Source organism: Elephas maximus, chromosome 1, assembly GCF_024166365.1.
Source record: "Elephas maximus indicus isolate mEleMax1 chromosome 1, mEleMax1 primary haplotype, whole genome shotgun sequence".
Taxonomy (NCBI): Eukaryota; Metazoa; Chordata; class Mammalia; order Proboscidea; family Elephantidae; genus Elephas; species Elephas maximus.
Genome location: NC_064819.1, coordinates 83,898,612 through 83,917,892, shown reverse-complemented (window position 1 = coordinate 83,917,892; position 19,281 = coordinate 83,898,612). Strand labels below are relative to the sequence as shown.

Here is a 19,281-nt window from a genome sequence, read left to right as displayed (position 1 = left end):
TCCCAGTCTGTAGGTGGTAACTTTTTACTCTTTTGGTGAAGTCTTTAGATGAGCATAGGTGTTTGATTTTTAGGAGCTCCCAGTTATCGGGTTTCTCTTCATCATTTTTGGTAATGTTTTGTATTCTGTTTATGCCTTGTATTAGGGCTCCTAGTGTTGTCCCTATTTTTTCTTCCATGATCTTTATCATTTTAGTCGTTATGTTTAGGTCTTTGATCCACTTGGAGTTAGTTTTTGTGCATGGTGTGAGGTATGGGTCCTGTTTCATTCTTTTGCAAATGGATATCCAGTTATGCCAGCACCATTTGTTAAAAAGACTATCTTTTCCCCAATTAACTGACACTGGTCCTTTGTCAAATATCAGCTGCTCATACGTGGATGGATTTATATCTGGGTTCTCAATTCTGTTCCATTGGTCTATGTGCCTCTTTTTTTGTTATGGGTCTATTTAGTTGTTCTACTTCTGAATGTGTTAGTTTAGGTAGGTAGTGTTTTTCCAAGAATTCATCCATTTCTTCTAGGTTTTCAAATTTGTTAGTGCACAATTTTTCTTAGTAATCTGAAATGATTCTTTTAATTTCATTTGGCTCTGTTGTGATGTGGTCCTTCTCGTTTCTTATTCGGGTTATTTGTTTCCTTTCCTGTATTTCTTTAGTCAGTCTAGCCAATGGTTTATCAATTTTGTTAATTTTTTCAAAGAACCAGCTTTTGGCTTTGTTAATTCTTTCAATTGTTTTTCTGTTCTCTAATTCATTTAGTTCAGCTCTAATTTTTATTATTTGTTTTCTTCTGGTGCCTGATGGATTCTTTTGTTGCTCACTTTCTATTTGTTCAAGTTGTCGGGACAGTTCTCTGATTTGGGCTCTTCTTTTTGTATGTGTGCATTTATGGATATAAATTGGCCTCTGAGCACTGCTTTTGCTGTGTCCCAGAGGTTTTGATAGGAAGTATTTTCATTCTTGTTGCATTCTATGAATTTCCTTATTCCCTCCTTGATATCTTCTATAACCCAGGCTTTTTTCAGGAGGGTATTGTTCATTTTCCAAGTATTTGATTTCTTTTCCCTAGTTTTTCTGTTATTGATTTCTAGTTTCATTGCCTTGTGATCTGAAAAGATGCTTTGTAATATTTCGATGTTTTAGATTCTGCAAAGGTTTGTTTTATGACCTTATATGTGGTCTATTCTAGAGAATGTTCCATGTGCGCTAGAAAAAAAAAGTATATTTTGCAGCAGTTGGGTGGAGAGTTCTGTATAAGTCAATGAGGTCAAGTTGGTTGATTGTTGTAAGTAGGTCTTCCGTGTCTCTATTGAGCTTCTTACTGGATGTCCTGTCCTTCTCCGAAAGTGGTGTGTTGAAGTCTCCTACTAGAATTGTGGAGGTGTCTATCTCACTTTTCAGTTCTGTTAAAATTTGATTTATGTATCTTGCAGCCCTGTCATTGGGTGCATAAATATTTAATATGGTTATGTCTTCCTGATCAATTGTCCCTTTTATCATTATATAGTGTCCTTCTTTATCCTTTGTGGTGGATTTAAGTCTAAAGTCTATTTTGTCAGAAATTAATATCGCTACTCCTCTTCTTTTTTGCTTATTGTTTGCTTGATATATTTTTTTCCATCCTTTGAGTTTTAGTTTGTTTGTGTCTCTAAGTCTAAGGTGTGTCTCTTGTAGGCAGCATATAGATGGATCGTATTTCTTTATCCAGTCCGTGACTCTCTGTCTCTTTATTGGTGCATTTAGTCCATTTACATTCAGCGTAATTATAGATAAATAAGTTTTTATTGCTGTCATTTTGATGCCTTTTCATGTGTGTAGTTGACAATTTCATTTTTCCACATACTTTTTTGTGCTGAGGCGTTTTTCTTAGTAAATTGTGAGATCCTCATTTTCATAGTGTTTGACTTTATGTTAGTTGAGTCATTACGTTTTTCTTGGCTTTTATCTTGAGTTATGGAGTTGTTATACCTTTTTGTGGTTACCTTATTATTTACCCCTATTTTCCTAAGTAAAAACCTAACTTGTATCGTTCTTTATCGCCTTGTATCACTCTCCATATGGCAGTTCAATGCCTCCTGTATTTAGTCCCTCTTTTTGATTATTGTGATCTTTTACCTATTGACTTCCATGATTCCCTGTTATGTGTATGATTTTATTTATTTATTTAAATTAATCTTAATTTGTTTTTGTGATTTCCCTATTTGAGTTGATATCAGGATGTTCTATTTTGTGACCTTGTATTGTGCTGGTACCTGATATTATTGGTTTTCTGACCAAACAATCTCCTTTAGCATTTCTTGTAGCTTTGGTTTGGTTTTTGCAAATTCTCTAAACTTGTGTTTATCTGTAAATATCTTAATTTCCCCTTCATATTTGAGAGAGAGTTTTGCTGGATATATGATCCTTGGCTGGCAGTTTTTCTCCTTCAGTGTTCTGTATATGTCGTCCCATTCCCTTTTTGCCTGCATGGTTTCTGCTGAGTAGTCTGAACTTATTCTTATTGATTCTCCCTTGAAGGAAACCTTTCTTTTCTCCCTGGCTGCTTTTAAAATTTTCTGTTTATCTTTGGTTTTGGCAAGTTTGATGATAATATGTCTTGGTGTTTTTCTTTTTGGATCAATCTTAAATGGGGTTCGATGAGCATCTTGGATAGATATCCTTTCGTCTTTCATGATGTCAGGGAAGTTTTGTGTCAGGAGTTCTTCAACTATTTTCTCTGTGTTTTCTGTCCCCCCTCCCTGTTCTGGGACTCCAGTCACTCACAAGTCATCCTTCTTGATAGAGTCCCACATGATTCTTAGGCTTTCTTCATTTTTTTAAATTCTTTTCTCTGATTTTTTTTCAGCTATGTTGGTGTTGATTCCCTGGTCCTCCAGATGTCCCAGTCTGCATTCTAATTGCTCGAGTCTGCTCCTCTGACTTCCTATTGCGTTGTCTAATTCTGTAATTCTATTGTTAATCTTTTGGATTTCTCCATGCTGTCTCTCTATGGATTCTTGCAACTTATTAATTTTTCCACTATGTTCTTGAATAATCTTTTTGAGTTCTTCAACAGTTTTATCAGTGTGTTCCTTGGCTTTTTCTGCAGTTTGCCTTATTTCGTTTGTGATATCATTAAGCATTCTGTAAATTAGTTTTTTATATTCTGTATCTGATAATTCCAGGATTGTATCTTCCTTTGGGAAAGATTTTGATTCTTTTGTTTGGGGGGTTGGAGAAGCTGTCATGGTCTGCTTCTTTATGTGTTTTGATATGGACTGCTGTCTCTGAGCCATCACTGGTAAACTAGTTTTTCCAGAAAATTTGCTGACTGGTATGCTGGCTCCAGGCTCTGAAAACAATCGCTGCCTCCCCGTATTTGTTCGTTCTCTGTCTCTAAATCTGTTTTTGTTGTTCAGAGTTCGTAGATTGTTATGTATGTGATCGATTCACTTGTTTTTCCGAGTCTTTGTTGCAAGAGGGATCCGTGGTAGCATCCACCTAGTCCGCCATCTTGGCCCCGCCTCTCGTGCTTACCTTTCTTAATGATGCAATTTGTCTACAAATGTGAGCCACTCCTTCTCTCTTTCTTTCACCTCTTCCTCTTCCTTTTCTTTCTTCTCTTCCTTCTTCTTGTCTTTATTCACTGTTTGCTGCCACACCCAAAGGAAGAGGAGAATCATCTTGATGAATTAATGTACATTAGGACATACCATCTCAAGTATGATCCAAGATAGTTCATGAGTCTTGATCTAAAATTTGAGAAAATACTGTACAGGGAATCTGGGAACAAATGGGGAAGTTTTGGTGTGAAGGAGACTAACTTCTATGAGGAGGAAAGACAGAGTATGTCTTCTGGGAAAAGAGTGTTGTTTATTTCTCAAGAAAACTCCATGCTTCCAATAAACCAAGGCTATGTGAAAACTGAGAGAATTTGCAATTGCTGTACTTTAGGAATTTGTGGATTTCTTCTCTCCTACCTTGTGAATATATAAGGCATAGTTGGGAGTGGGTCACACAAAATTGCTTGGAGTCATTTGTGAATCAATAGAAAAAGAGCTAACTTTTAAGCAAAATAGTAAGAGTTAGCATTTCAATAAGAGAAGTGCCCTTCCAAGGTATTTTGGTTCTCCTCTCCTCACATGAAGTAGTTTGGAAGTCACCAAATTGCACATCAGACCACTGGAAAACTCACCAAGGGAGGTTTGGGACCCACTACCTTGTTCCACCTCCGTATCAGATGATAGAGGATCAAGTTGTTAAAATCTATGCTATGAATGAATTCTGATAAAATATTTTGCTGGTGTTAAAAATAGGCACTTCTGACAGGAGGAGCTCTTGTTTGAGATTCCAGACCTTTCTGCTTGGAGGAATGCCATCTTATCTTTGAGACAGGAAAGGCCTGAACATACCAAACTCTGGAACTCCCTCTCCTCATGCTGTCATTTGCACATCTGTATTGAAGAGTTTATTGAAGAGTTTTTTTATATTGAAGAGTTTACTTCTTAACTTGTATTTCTCCATCCAAAAGCATCATTATCATCTGTGACTTAGAGAAGAGCGCCATTGAAGAAATACGTCACTTTTGATCACAGCACAGTTTATTAATTCTATGTAATTGTTTTCAGTGGTTTTAGCTGTTAGTTGATTCCTTTTTGAATGGTGTTAAATTTTCTTTCAATTTCAAAGTTAAACATTTGAAAATGGAAACCGAAGACTATGGAAATTTGAAGTCTTCCTAAAACAAAAGTACAAGAAATGGGCAGAATCAACACGTTCCCAATTGATAATCCATAATATCAGTTTTCTTGTATTTCCTCCTTATTTTAAGTCTTTAATACAACATCCACTGGAAACCTCTGTTAACATCAAAAGGAGGTAGATAGATGTGAATAAGCAGGGAAAGGTTTTTCTCTCAAAATGGAATACAGATCCAAGTATTTACGACTTAGGCCGTATTTAAGTTACAGTGAACTGCACTTACCATCACCCTTTTTTCTACATCTGATCGTTAGTAATATGTCCTACACATAATGTTGCTTGTGTTATTGTTGTCATCCTAACTCCGCAAAATAAATAAAGATTGAATTCTTTAAAATATTAGCAATAAATTGCAACAGTAATATAAACTAAAACAAAAAAAACAGAGATATTTGAATTAAGAATTGACTTGGGACACCATCATTAGTGGGGGACTACTGCAAATAAAAGGTGGCTGGGTCATGGGTCGTGGTGTAGAGTTTAAGAGCTACATCTGCGAACCAAAATAATAGCGATTAGAGTCCACCAGCGCTCCTTGGAAACACTACAGGGCAGTTCTACTCTGTCCTACAGGATCCTTATGGGTAGGAATCGAATCCATGGCAGTGAATTTTTGTGTTTGTTTTTTTTTTTTTGGATCACAGGTACGCTGTATGCTTCCTTTATAAAGAAGATAGGCAGCCTCTCTTCCTTCACAGTCAATCTGATCACATCTGCTTTGTATGACCAAGAAACTTTTCGGAATTTCTGGTCCACTGGTTGTACCTTTTGAAGATTTCTAATGCTTAATGGTTTCAAAACTACCTCTAAGACTGTATTTCCTTGAATCAAAGGTCTTTGGAAGACAGAAAGAGATGTTTGTTCCCAGCCCTCCAGTCTGTCCCTTTATCAGGCTGGGATGCCTTTACTTCTCGATTTTCTCCTCCAACACAAAAAATACACAGGAGTTACTCAGGAGAGAGACTGTCTGGCTTGTAATTTTAACTGGCCACATGTTGGTTGTGTTTCTGAGGTCAAATATTTATCCTTTAGGATGTATTTTATGGACAGAGGCAATGTGGTCATTCCATGTATTCGCTCTTTTTTTTTTTTTCTGTTATCCACGTGTTCTCTCCCTACCCTTTAAGCAAACACGAGTATGTTTTCCACAGTCAATATTGCACAGGGTAGCAAGGAATGGGGAGAAATTAGGGTGCTGTGAGCAGAATTACAAATTCAAGGCCCAACTCTAGATCCACTGAATCCGTGGTTCAAGCCCTCCAAGTGATACAGATGCCAAAACTTCAGAAGCACTGCTGTGTACATTTGAGAAGGAAATGCTAAGGGCCAGGTGTGTGCTGAGGAAAAAGACTGGCTCCTGGGGTTTGCTGTCCATTCCCAAGTGGTTGCTCTATTTCCCTTACATGAAGATTTTCTCATCTTTTCAAGACCCCCAATAGATTAGGTGACTTTGGAGTTCACAGAAAACATCCCTTGTTTTTTCTGGATGAATTCACAATGGAAGCAAAGTGATGCTCTCTAGTCAAAAAACCTGAAGTCCAGTCAAGCTATTTGGGTGTCTTTTATACATTGAGTTGTGTCCCACCAAACAAGTGTGGTAAATCCTAACCTCTATGCCTGTGGTTACAATCACATTTTGAAATGGGTAGACTTTGTTATGTTCACGAGGCAGGATTAGTGTTGGGTATATCTGGAGTCAAGCATTTACAAGATATAAACGGAGCAATTAAGCAAGCAGAGATGGCATAAGATAGATGCCATGGCACATGGAGATCTCCAAGGAACCAGGGAACAAAAGCTGAAGAGAAAAGGAACTTCCCCCAGAGCTGACACAGAGAGGAAGCCATCCTCTAGAGCTAGTGTCCTATAAAACTTATAAAAAAAAAATAAAAATCCTTATAGCCTCTGTTAATTAATGGTGTTCACTTGTGGTATTTCTCTTATAGCAGCACTAGATAAGTAAGACAGAGTAGTGGTCCTCAATTCAAAATACAAGCTAAAAAGCCTGCAAATTCCAAACCAGAGACTTGGCAGTCTGGACCCTGCTGCCTCTCCAGGTGCCACATTGTGATTAGGCCAATCTTCTGGTCTACGATCAAGTTGCTAAACCTATAACATAAGAGAATTGCAACTATTCTTGGCATTAGGCAGGCTTGTGATCTGAAAGAGGCTGTTTTGTGGCTAACAGGCCATTCCTCTTCCTCCTTGGAGGAAATTGTGCCGCTACACACTTTCTTCTTTATGCCCCCATATGCATTCTTGTTTCCTAAGCCACTGTTTTCTTTCTCTTGGACTCTTGTAAGGAACTTCAGTTGTATGGCAACCTTGGCTTTCCGGATTCTTCACGCTTCCAAGAACCAGATGTAAGCAGTATAGAAGTCCACTGCAAAAGTATGGGTGAGCTTTGTCCTAGCACAGAAACACCACAAAATTTAGTAAAGCAAAAATAAAGTTTTATTTGGCATGTATGCAAAGACACAGAAGTAGGAAATGGACAAATATGCTGCTAGAGCCATGTCTATCCAAGTCAAAGGAATATTATAGAAGAGTCAGAAATAAAAAAACAGACATGCATGCTGCCACAGCCATATCTGTTTGAGTCCAGGGAATGTTCCACAATGAACAGTATATAGTAACATTACAAAATGAGCAAAACCAAAAATTCACCCGCACTGTGAAATGATTCAACCAACCCTACTCCAACAAATTCTTCAGGACAATCACTTTTACATGCTGCATGCGCAGCTTTTAAATCGCTGAAAGACTTCCAGCCTTTTTTGACCTAAAAAAAAAAAAAAAAATGGAAGGCTAAATAAGAACCATATGCACCTGTTTTGACGTATTTACAAATTCGACTTAAAGACACTGTCAGGAAGAGATCTGTTTCATAACCGGGGGACGGCCTATAGTCATATGTTACAATCCACTTGCCAATTTCTGTACTTTAATTGGTTTATTTAGAGCATGTACATTCAATGCAATTGTTGATTATTCCAGAGCTTAGGTTTGGCATTTTATTTTTTATTTTCTGTTTGTATGTTCTCTCTCTTTATTTCTTTTTTTGCTGTTTTTTTATGGATTACTTGAACTTTTTACAAATTCATGTTAATTTATAGGGTTTTTGAGTGTATCTCATTGCACAGATTTTTTTAGTGGTAAAAGAGTATATATATATATATGTATGTATGTAAGTAGGTATGTATACATAAATCACAGTGTGTCATCATATTACCAGTTCAAATTAAGTGTAGCAACCTGCTTAGGCTGGCTTCTCTAGAGAAGCAAGACCAGTCAAGCATATAAAAAAATATATGGAGAGAGGTAGTTACATCAAGGAAATGGCTCCTGTGGTTGTAGAGGCTGGAATGTCCAAAGGCTATGGGTTAGGGTAGAGACTTCTTTTGATTCACATAGCCATGGGCTGGCACAGCCAAGATTGGTAGGCCAGACAGCAGGGCTCTTGCTCACAGGCTTTGAAGACTGACAAATCCCAAGACCAGTAGGCAAGATGGCAGGTAAGCTGCTAGCTCAAGTCCGAAGAACCAGAAGTCAGAGGAACAGAAGCCAGCTGCAGGATCCAGAGCAAGCTAAAGCTTAAGATCCTTGCCAAAGAGTCCACCTATACTGGATGCAGGCCACATCCCCAAGGAAATCCTTTTCATCTGATTGTCTACTCATGGCAGATCCCATCATGGAGGCGATCACATATCAAATCTCATCATGGAAGTGATCACATCACCATATAACTGCCAAACTACTTGGAAGCTGCCAAACCACTGAGAATCATGGACCAGCTAAGTTGACACCCAACCTTAATGATCACACAACCTTACTTCCCTTTTTGGGGGGAGGGAGTTTAATCTTCCGCATCTCTATGCTTGCTCTTCTCAATGTTGCAACTTGCCTACAATGAATGAGTGACGACTCCTACTTTTCATTTTCTTTCTAATCTCCCTCCTCTTCCTTCTCCTTCTCTTCCTTTTTTATGCCTTATTCACTGTTTACTGCTTACATCCAAAGGAATAGGATAATTATCTTGATGACGTTTGCACATTAGCATATCCATCCATAATATGATCTAAGAATGTTTGTGACTTTGACCTAAACCTGGAAAAATACTGTACAGGTAATCCAGGAACAAAAGGGAAGTTTTGGGATGAAGGAAGAACTAGCTGTCTAGGGAGGAAAGATGGCATGGGAGATGGGATAAAACTATTGTTTATTTCTCACAAATAATTTGTCACTTCCAAGAAGCCAAGAGTATGTGAAAACAGAGAGGATATGTAATTGCTTTACTTTAGGAATTTGTGGATTTCTCATCTCTCCTCCCTTACAAATATGTAATGCAGAGTTGGTGGTGGGTCCCACAAAATCACCTTGGATTGATTTGTCTGTCAATCCACAAGGAAGTTAGAGAAAATTCTAAGGAAAATACCTAGGAAGTTAGCATTTCAATGACACAACCGTCCCTCCAAACTTTTTTGGCTCTCTTCTCCCTGCTTGAAGTAGCTTGGAAATCTCCAAACTGCACCTCAGACATCAGGACCACTCTCACAGGGAGGTTTGGGACCCACAACCGTGACCCACCTGCATATCAGGTGATTCTTCTACTTGTTGGTACAGGATCAAGTTGTAAAAACCTACATAATGAATGGATTCTAATAAAATATTTTCCTGAGGTTAAAAGCTGGCATTTCTGACAAGGAGAGCTCCTGTTTGAGCTTGCAAACTCCATGGGCCAGCACCATCTTATCTTTGAGACAGAAAAGATCTGATCATACCAGCCTATGGCACTCCCTCTCATGCTGTCATCAGTTCTCCTTTATTGCAGAGTTTAGTTATTGGCTCTTATTTTTCGACCCAAGTGCATCATTATTGTCACTGAATTAGACCAGTGAGCCCTCAAAGAAATATGTCACTTCTGTTTATCTCACAATCTGTTTATTAATTCTAAGTAATTCTGTTCAGACCTTTCAGGTGATATTTGATTTCCTTTTTGAATGGTGTTAAATTTTCTTCCAATTACAAAGTTAAAAATTCGAAGACAGAAACTGAATGCTCCGTAGCAACTTTTTCACTTTGAGGTTTGGGCTACTTCTTTAGTGTATTGGTCACATCGCTTGATGGATAGGCCTCTGATTCCGGATCAGAAGATAGAAGTTTCCAGTCCATACTTGTTCCCTTGTTTATTGTTGGGCAAGAAGTGGAAGCTTCTTGAATTGACATCCAGCGGTTGGCTCTAGAGTTCTTGCTGGAGGGGAGGGATAGAGATTGGGTTGTGTCTCCTGTCAGAGATCAATAAACAAACCAAAAACTCAAACCAAACCCGTTGCCATTGAGGTTTAGTCAATACCATAAAGATTAAACCTGTTGGGGTCCGCTGCATTCCCACTCATAGTGATCCTGCAGGGCAGAGTAGAACTGCCCCTTAAGGTTTCTAAGGTTCTAAATCTTTATGGAAGCCAACTATCCATCTTTTTCCCTCAGGATGGCTCTCGGGTTCCACCACAAACCGCTTTACCATTGTACCACCAAGGCTCCACAAAGATGAACAGTTAACATTAAAGAGTTTCAAAAACCAAAAATGGGCCAAGTCTCAAGAAGACAATGAGCAAACTTATGTACCCACTAATTGCCATTATACTAGATTTGGTCAATAATTTGCATTATGTCACTGGCAACAAACCACTAAATGTACTGTATAAAGAGTTGGTATCGACATTATAGTGACCCTGGTTTTCCTGGCTCACAGACTTGCTTTAGGAATGGGAGATGGTGGCCAAGAAAAAGATGTGACAAATAAAATAGCCCACTGTAAATGATGGAATAAGCTTCTCTGGAGAATGCTCGGTTTCAAAGGTCTTCTAAGGAAAAGTTAGAAATACATGTGTGCGTGATGGTGATGTGGTTATTAAGCCTGAACCTGCTCTTGAAATCTGGACCCTCATTTAGAGTCTGTTGTACATCCATTGAGTTATCCTAGCTCAGGGATTCAACTTTTCCTGACAATTACTGTCAAATACTTCCTGGTGAAAACCCTGGTGACTTAGTCGTTAAGAGCTTTGGCTGCTAACCAAAAGGTCAACAGTTCGAATCCACCAGGCGCTTCTTAAAAGCTCTGTGTGGCAGTTCTACTTTGTCCTATATGGTGGCTATGAGTTGGAATCGACTCAAGGGCAACAGGTTTTTTTTGGTTTTATTCTCTAGCCATTCTTTGTGTTATTTACTTTATAAGCAAAACCACTAATATTTGATAAAGTCAAGGCAAAATCTTCAGGCATGTCCCCCTTCTACATTCAGCATTGCTCCCTACCACCAGCAATGAAATTTCTTTCGGTTCTCTCAGAAGTCACCAAGATCTGGGCTTCTGTAGTACAAAGAAAAACACCTCATGTGTGCCCTTCAAAGTGTGCTGTTTATCCTGGGACCACAAGACCAGTTCTGAACTCTCATATCCAGAGTTTCAGATGAAAGGAGCTGGAGTTTTCTGCAGAATAAGTGATCTCAGCCCACTTTCCTTAGAGAGAGCCTTCTTACTACTTGTGAGCTTAAAGGAAGCACAAGATTGATGGAGAGCTCAGAAATATTCTACCTCCTCGATGATCCGGAATCCTTTCTTCCACACAGTTACGAGGTCCAAGCCCTCTTCCACACACTTCTCTTCTTTTTTCTTATCTGTGCAGCAGCCATCTATGTTCCTTCCCAGCATCTGCAGCCTCCATTTCTTTATCAGTGGACACATCACACTGCCCCTTCTACCCATTTTTCCCCTCCCACTTTCTTTGTGTTTACTGCCCCTCTTCTGCGGTGACGTTTCCCCAGGTTCCTTATTCCCCATTCAAATTTCTAGGCCAGTGGTTCCCAAACCTATCTGATGGTATGAATTACCTGGTGACAATTCTAAACTATATGCTCCACCTTATTTCAATCCAATCAGGAACTGGTAAGTGGACCTAGGGATCCATATTTTTATAACATTCTCAGGCTTTTATTCCCAAGATTTGGTGCCACTGAAATCCAACTATAGCACATATGACCCTTATGTCTTTGTGTTAGAGGCTCATTCGGGTTTATTATATTACCTTTTAATATCTTTCTGCCCCTGAAGACCAGTAGTCCAAATTCAGGGTGTCAAAAACTCATTGCCATCAAGTGGATTCTGACTCATAGTTTACTCATAATGACCATATAGGGCTTTCAAGGCTGTAATCTTTACAGGGAGAACGCTGTTGGTGTTTAAGAGATTGGGTGCTTGTTGGAACCCACCAGCAGCTCAGCTAGAGAAAGTTGCAACGGTTTGCTTCCTTAAATACTTCCAGCCTTGGAAACCCTGTGGGGCAGTTCTACACTTATCTTATAGGTTCACTGTGAGTCAGAATCCACTTGATCCAATGGGGGGTTTAATATTTATGGCAGCAGAGTGCCACATCTTTCTCCCCACAGTGGCTGGTGGGTTCCAACCACCAATCTTCTGGTTAGTTGCTGAGCGCTTAACCACTGTGACAGCAGGGCTATATTTTCATAGAGGCTTCAGGGGAAGATCCTTTTTTATTTCTTCCAGGTTCTTGTAAACACAGGTGTCCCTTGGTTTATATCCGTAGCATAACTCTGTGGCAGTCTTTTCTCTGTCTGTGTCTCTGTCTTTTCCCCTCTTTTGTAAGGATACCACTCAGATGGGATTAGGGCCCACACTAATCCAATATGATGTCACGTCAAGTTAGCTGATCACATCTTCGAAGAACCTATTTCCAAACAAGATCACATTCTCAGATACTGGGAGTTAGGGCTTCAACTTATCTTTTTGGGGGGGACACAACTGAATCCATAACACAGCTGTATATACCAGAGATTATTGAAACAGTTCCCGATGAACGAACCTGTGGTTTATTTTTTGACTTTTTCTATTATAAAATTTAAAAAGATTAGGCATGATCCTATTTCATCTTGTATTTTTACCCATGTGTATTTTGAATTGATTGCTAACAAAAGGCTTGCTGGTTGGGAGGATAAATGCAAATAACATTTTTCTAGCTACAGCTGTGTAAGTTTTGAATCTGTGCATATCACATAATAGAAGCTCAGTGAACGTATGCTGGAGAAAAAGAACTGGCATAATTTAATGCAAACTCATGAAAAGTTACTTAGGGCTTATCACGTTTCTTTTGGGAGTGAGAATCCTGGATTCACAAGTGGTTTTGATCAATAGAATCAGAACTTACAGTAAGTGAGGTAGAGAATTTAGGGGTGGGGAGATAGAGAGGAGACTGGTTTTCCATGGAGAGGAAAAAATCAAGGTCCTACTAGGACTGGAACCCAGGATCTGTTATTTACAAGAGAAGACTTTGAACCAATAAGCCATAGTGCTTGTACAAAGGCATGGCTTAGTACTGTTTTTCTGCTGTCTGATTAGACAAAATACTTTTGCTACAAAATCTACACGATCCAGACCAGTTTACTGTGAGAATACGGACAAACACAAGAAGACATTTTGCTCACTCACATGTGCTGTAGAACTACTAAAGCAGGAAAAGTTTCGAGCTGCTTGAGCGTCAGTGCCAATAATTCAATTAGTCCAAGGATAACCACCAGCAAAAGCAGAGGCAGCCCAATGGTTCCAAATGGGATATAGGTTTCAAAAAAACCAACTTCGCTGTTTTTCGCCTCATCTTTTGTAATTTAGGCTCTTCATTAGGATGCCCTAAGTGAGGGTCTCTAACTGAAGGAATTCCACTGAGACTCAGACTGCCAAGTGATCATCACTTGCACTCACAGGAAGCAGTGATTTGGAGGGGAGGGAATGGAGGAGAAGAAAAGGCTGAGAGGGTTGAATTCAGGTACTGAATCTCCCTCAAAACCCTAGCTCCCCTAAAATCCCACAGGGGCAAAATCCAGCGCTATAATGACTCTAATCAGAAATCCAGAGGTGCAGAGCCTCTTGGGGGAAGGGAAGGGGAAGTGAGGCCTGCTGGCCACACGGGGTTCCTGGATCCAGGTACAGTCCTCCTAAAGTGTAGAGCCCTATGGCTCCTGCGAAACCCCACAATGCCTTCTACTCACCTAAGCCTGGTTTGAGGCACATTAGGTCACCCACTCATCTGGTTTCAATCCCGCACTTGCACCCTGCGGGGATCGCCCCACCCACCCATCCACCCTAGTTGCATGCCCCATCCTCTCAAAGCTCAGAGGGCTGGATCAGGTAGCTGTGAAGGTGCCCGGAGCTCTGCGCCACAGAGAAGGTCCCGCGTGGGATTGTAGAAGGGCCGGGGAATTCGAAGTGAGGCTCCAGGGGCCCCGGGCCCCTAGGACTCGCGGGTACTGAAATGCCTGAGGGGATGAGTAAGGGAGGTCGACAGGGGAGGCGAGTTCCAGCGACCTCGCCCTAGGCTCCTTGGGGGTGTGAGAACTGGCAGAATGCATCCTCTCAGCGCCTGGGGAAGATGCCAAGACACGGGTCAATTGCAAACTGATGTCTGCTCTGAGATCTGGGAAATAAGACCGTCCACACATGCAGCAAAAACTGGAAGATCTGTTGCCACAATAAGGAAACTCTCTCACAAACGCGTACCTTTACACACTCGCACACAACCATGATTGGATGTCCACGTGGGCGAGACGAGAGCTCCTCTGTTCTCTGGTTACGGACACAGAGAATAAAATCCCTCTGCCCACCCCCAACCCCCAGGCACAGCTGACAAGAGGCTTCACCTCCGCCTGGTCACAGTCCCATCTGTGCTAACGCAATGAGTTTTAATAATTTTCTGAAGATGAATCTTTTTTTCTCTCCTGGAATTTGATGGATTTTTTTTTTTTTTAATTCGTCTGTCTTCGTGCTTTATGATATTCGGGTATCATAAGCACACAGCAAAGGAAGAAAACTCAAGTCTCCAGTGTCCCGGCTTGAACCGAATATCAAACTCTTCGCCGCTGGAAGAAGTGTGAAAATCTCATCCTTCACTCTCCCTCAACCTTCCCAGTCCCCCAGTTTCTCCTTGCACAGCAAACATAGTCTCTCGGGGATATTATTTCCTCCATTTTTTATACAAATAAGGAAATTGCAAACCATTGTAGGGCATTTTCACTTGAGGTATGGTGGAGTGATTTCCAAACCAATACAGAAAGAGCTTCTTTCTTGCTTGACGGCATAGAATTCGTTTCTGGATGTTTCACAATATATATCTTGCCCATACAAACAAGCCCCAGTAAATAATATTCCTTATCTGACATGGCAAGTGGGCGTGAGTACTTTCTATTCATGGAATTGCTGAAGCAGTCTATGTGATAGTGTGATGGTAATTCTGTTGGATCTTGCCTAATATACATTCCCACCAGCATGCCACAATGGTCTGGTTTCTCACACTATTGCAACCACTTTGGATTACTATACTAGTAACAATAATAGGAAACCTATTGTATTCTATTGGATTGATTCTGGCTCACGGTGACCCCATGTGTTACAGGGTAGAACTGCTCCACAGGGTTTTCTTGGCTTTAACATTCACAGAGGCAGATTGTCAGGCCTTTCTTGCCTTTCTTTTGTGTGAGACTCTATGGGTCCAAACCAGTAACCTTTAGGTTAGCCCATAAAGATTTATCCTTTGGACACGAAATACCGTTCTTACATATAAAGAATAGTCAGAAATGACAAGAGTCTCATTTTCTTTAATAGACCATAATCGATCTTAACCTACTATTAGGGAGATAGTTACTTTGCTTATGTTCTCCAAAGGCGCCCTAGTTGAGAGCTCACTTATGTTCTCCATGGGTGCCCTAGTTGAGAGCTTGGCTGCCAACCAAAAGTTCAAACCCTTGGATTTTTTATCGTCCAGTTAGAGGATTCGATCAAAACGGGCTAAGTTTCTGGAAATTTCGTCCTCACATAGATTCAATTTACAATAGATTCGGCATCGGTGGGATTCCAACTGAATGGCCCCACAGAGACTGGAGCCTTAATCAAAGGCCTTAGACCTCTCAGACACACTGCCATAATGCCCAGGATGTTTCAATCATATTTACCAAGACACAAGATTGTTATCCACCACCTTATTCTTTTCCTAGAATACTTCTACATGGTAGTCATCCAAAACACCAACAAATAATAACTAAAACTTATTGGAAATTTAGTACCTGCCATGCATTGTCCTTACTTTTACTGTCATTCAGTCCTCTAAATTGCCACAGTGATAGGTGCTTTTTACTATGATTTCCATTTTCCTGATGAAGAATATGAGGAACAGAGATATTAAGTAACTTGCTGAATGTCATCCAGCAGTAAGTGATGTTTAAAGCGGTAGTGGGAGACTTCACTTTCTTGTATATTTAGTCAGTATGGGTTAAAATCCTGAAGTGATTTTGGTCAAGGCTATGTGACAAACTGAAAGCAACAGCAAACTGTTCCGTTAATGTTCATGGAGTTAGATTGCCAGGCCTTTCTTCTGCAGTGCCACTGTGTGGGTCCCAGCCACTATTCTTTAGGTTACTAGTTGAGTGCAAACCGTTTTTGTCACTAAGAGACCTTTATGCCGACATAACACAAACAAACGGAACAATCCAAACCAGTTGCAGTCAATTGGATTCTTTGGGTAAATAACACTTTCAGATATTATAGCATACAGTAAACAAGCCATTGTTAGTCCACCTTGATGTTACTTGGTCCAACGGAGCCACCCAGAAATTGGAAAATAAATCGCTATTTAAGTTCCACTTGTAAATGATGTAGCAAAATGGAAACTTCAGATGAATGATGTTGGACTAACTGGGTAGCCATCTAGGAAAATGAAAGTTTATATCAATATGTCATCGGTGAAACTTAAATTCAAAATACACATAAAATTTAAAGGTAAAAAATGAAAAATAAAACCAAATATAAGTACTGGAGAGATTACATAGCTTTGGGTAGAAAACCAATTTTTATACAAAACATAGAAACAATGAAACCTTGACATAATTCAGTACATTAAAAAAATTCTACCTGAATACACCTCCATTCTCTTAAAAAAAAAAAAAAAACACAAGATGAGACAAAAAGAAACAACAACCAAAAACCCAAACAACCTACAAGAAGAGTGGAAAAAAAAAATAAAAGAAAAGAATACCTCATGGAAAAAATATTTGTAATTTCCCTACTACATAACTGGGAAATATTAGTTTCCCTAACGTGTAATGTGCAATAGAGTAGGTTTGGAAAGTGCGCAGTGTGGGGGGCGGGGCGGGGGGGGAAGTTTCCTATTGGCTTATTTGTCCCTGAGTGGAGCAAACTATTAATTGGCTGGGATGTTAACTGAAAGAATGGAAGTTGGAGTCCGCCCATAGGCACCTCAGAAGAAAACCCTGGTCATCTACTTCCAAAAAATCAGCCATCAAAAACCGTATGGAATACTCACCTCCAAGCACCGTGTCCAATGATGCTGCTATACACAGCCTTCAAAAGGCAGGCGAGTTGTTCATTTTTACTTAGCATTCGGTAATGAAATGAATCTGGCCTTGAAACGGACTTAAATTATTACCAATGGGCTTAGACTCTGAAAAAAAGTGCTATGTCACATGAGTCCATCTTCAGATTAAGCAAGAAAGCCAGAGGGGAAGGGCCACCACGGGTTCTCCAGGCTAATGGAGGAGAGCCACGTTGCCCCAGAGGCTTCCAGTAGAGGAAAAAGAAGGAGAAACTGAAACCCAGCCCATTGGCCCTGCTTGTTTTATTATGTGGAAGCTTTTTCAGAGGCCCTGATTGTGTAATCAAAACCTTAGCAATTGGCAGGACTTCTTATTCGTTGGTGTTTTAAACTAAGAAACTTCCGGCCCAGCTATTCCAAGCACAGAGCCTATGAAAAGAACGCTGGAAAAAAAAAAAAAAAAAAAAAAAAAAAAACGAAAGGAAACCTTAGGGAGCACAGTTCAACTCTGATGTACCCGGAGTCTTCAGGAGTCAGAGCTGACTCCATGGCAACTGCATATTAGCTTGCTTATGCAAATAATATTCGGTGCAGGTAACCCCAGACTAACCCCAGGCTACTTGCCCGGGTAGGTAAAGGGAGCGCTGGCGCCATACCGGTTAAGTGCTATGGCTGCTCACCAAAACCTTGGCAGTTCGAATCCAACAGGCGCTCCTTGGAAACTCCACGGTGGCAGTTCTACACTGTCCTATCGGGGCGCTATGAGCCGCAATCGACTCGGCGGCAATGGGATTGGTTTTTTGGGTTTGCGTAGGCAGAATCCGATGCAGGTGGAATGGGGAGGGGAGGTGGTGGAAGAGTTTCACCGTATATAAAGTCTTACGTTTTTGTAATTTGGAAATATATGAGTTATATTTGTTTAAATATATAAACATTTTAAAAACCATAAAGATTTAATCCTTGGACACGAACTACTGCTCTTAGATTGATCTCAACCTATTAGGGAGATAAATGTCTTGCTTATGTTCTTCAAGGGCTCCCTGGTTGAGGGCTCGGCTGCCAAACAGAAGCCTAAATTCAGCAGCAGCTCCTTGGAAACTTTATGGGGCAGTTTCGCGCTGTGCTGTATAGGCTCGCTACGAGTCGGAAGTGACTGAATCAAAGCGGGTAAAGTTTTTGGTAATTTCGTTCTCTGATGGATTCCATTTCCAATAGAGTTGGCAGCGGTGGGATCCGAACCCACGCCCCCGCAGGGACTGGAACCTTAATCCAGCACCTTGGACCGCTCGGCCAGGCTACCGTGCTCTCGAGAAACTCTTAAATCATTATATTTAGGAAGCTACAAGACTGTTTTCCATGAAGTTATACGTTTCCTAGAACATTTCTACACGGTACTGGTCCAAAACTAAAATTTATTGGAAATTTATTACGTGCCATGCACTTACCTTACATTTACTGTCATTCAGTCCTATAAACTGCCTCAGTGGTAGGTTGTTACTATGATCTGCATTTTCCTGCTGGAGATTACCAGATACAGAGATAATCAGTAACCTGCTGAATGTCACCCAGCTGTAAGTGATGTTTAAAGCAGTAGTGGAAAACTTCACTGTGTTGTATATTTATTCAGTCGGTGGTAAAATTCTGAAATGATTTTGATGAAGGCTATGTGACAAACAGAGCAACAGCAAACTTATGTATGACTTAGCACTGATTGCTTTTGGGGAATGGAGACGTATTAAAAAAAACAGGAAAGCCATTGTCATCCAGTCGACCTTATAGGACAGAGCAGGACTACCCAAAGGGCTCCCAAGGAGGAGCTGATGGACTCCAACTGCTTGGCCTTTTGGTTACTAACCCAACTCTCGATCACTGTGCAATCAGGGTTCCACTGGTCAGAGCATGGTATATGGAAGTCTAATATTTCGGTAATTTCACTGATGCTTGAAATGTTTCCAGTGTGGAGAAATTTACTAAAAGGAATTTAAGTGGTGCCTTCTTAGCACAGCAGGTAGCCAGTCAGTCTCATAATCTGAGGATCCTGATTTCAAGCCTTAGAGAGAGTACCAAGGTTTTTCTTGTCTCTTCTACTAAACCCTTTTGAAAAAGAAACGTAGTAAGAAAAATTGTAACACTGATCAAGTTTTTGAGTACAA

General features: G+C 40.3%; 1 non-coding gene across 1 annotated transcript; it reads right to left on the bottom strand.

Annotated features, from left to right (window-relative positions):
- Positions 1 to 18,346: 18,346 nt before the first annotated feature.
- TRNAL-AAG (transfer RNA leucine (anticodon AAG)) lies at positions 18,347 to 18,428 on the bottom strand. Its single transcript has one exon. It is a non-coding gene; the product is annotated as a tRNA-Leu (tRNA).
- Between the last annotated feature and the right edge of the window lie 853 nt (positions 18,429 to 19,281).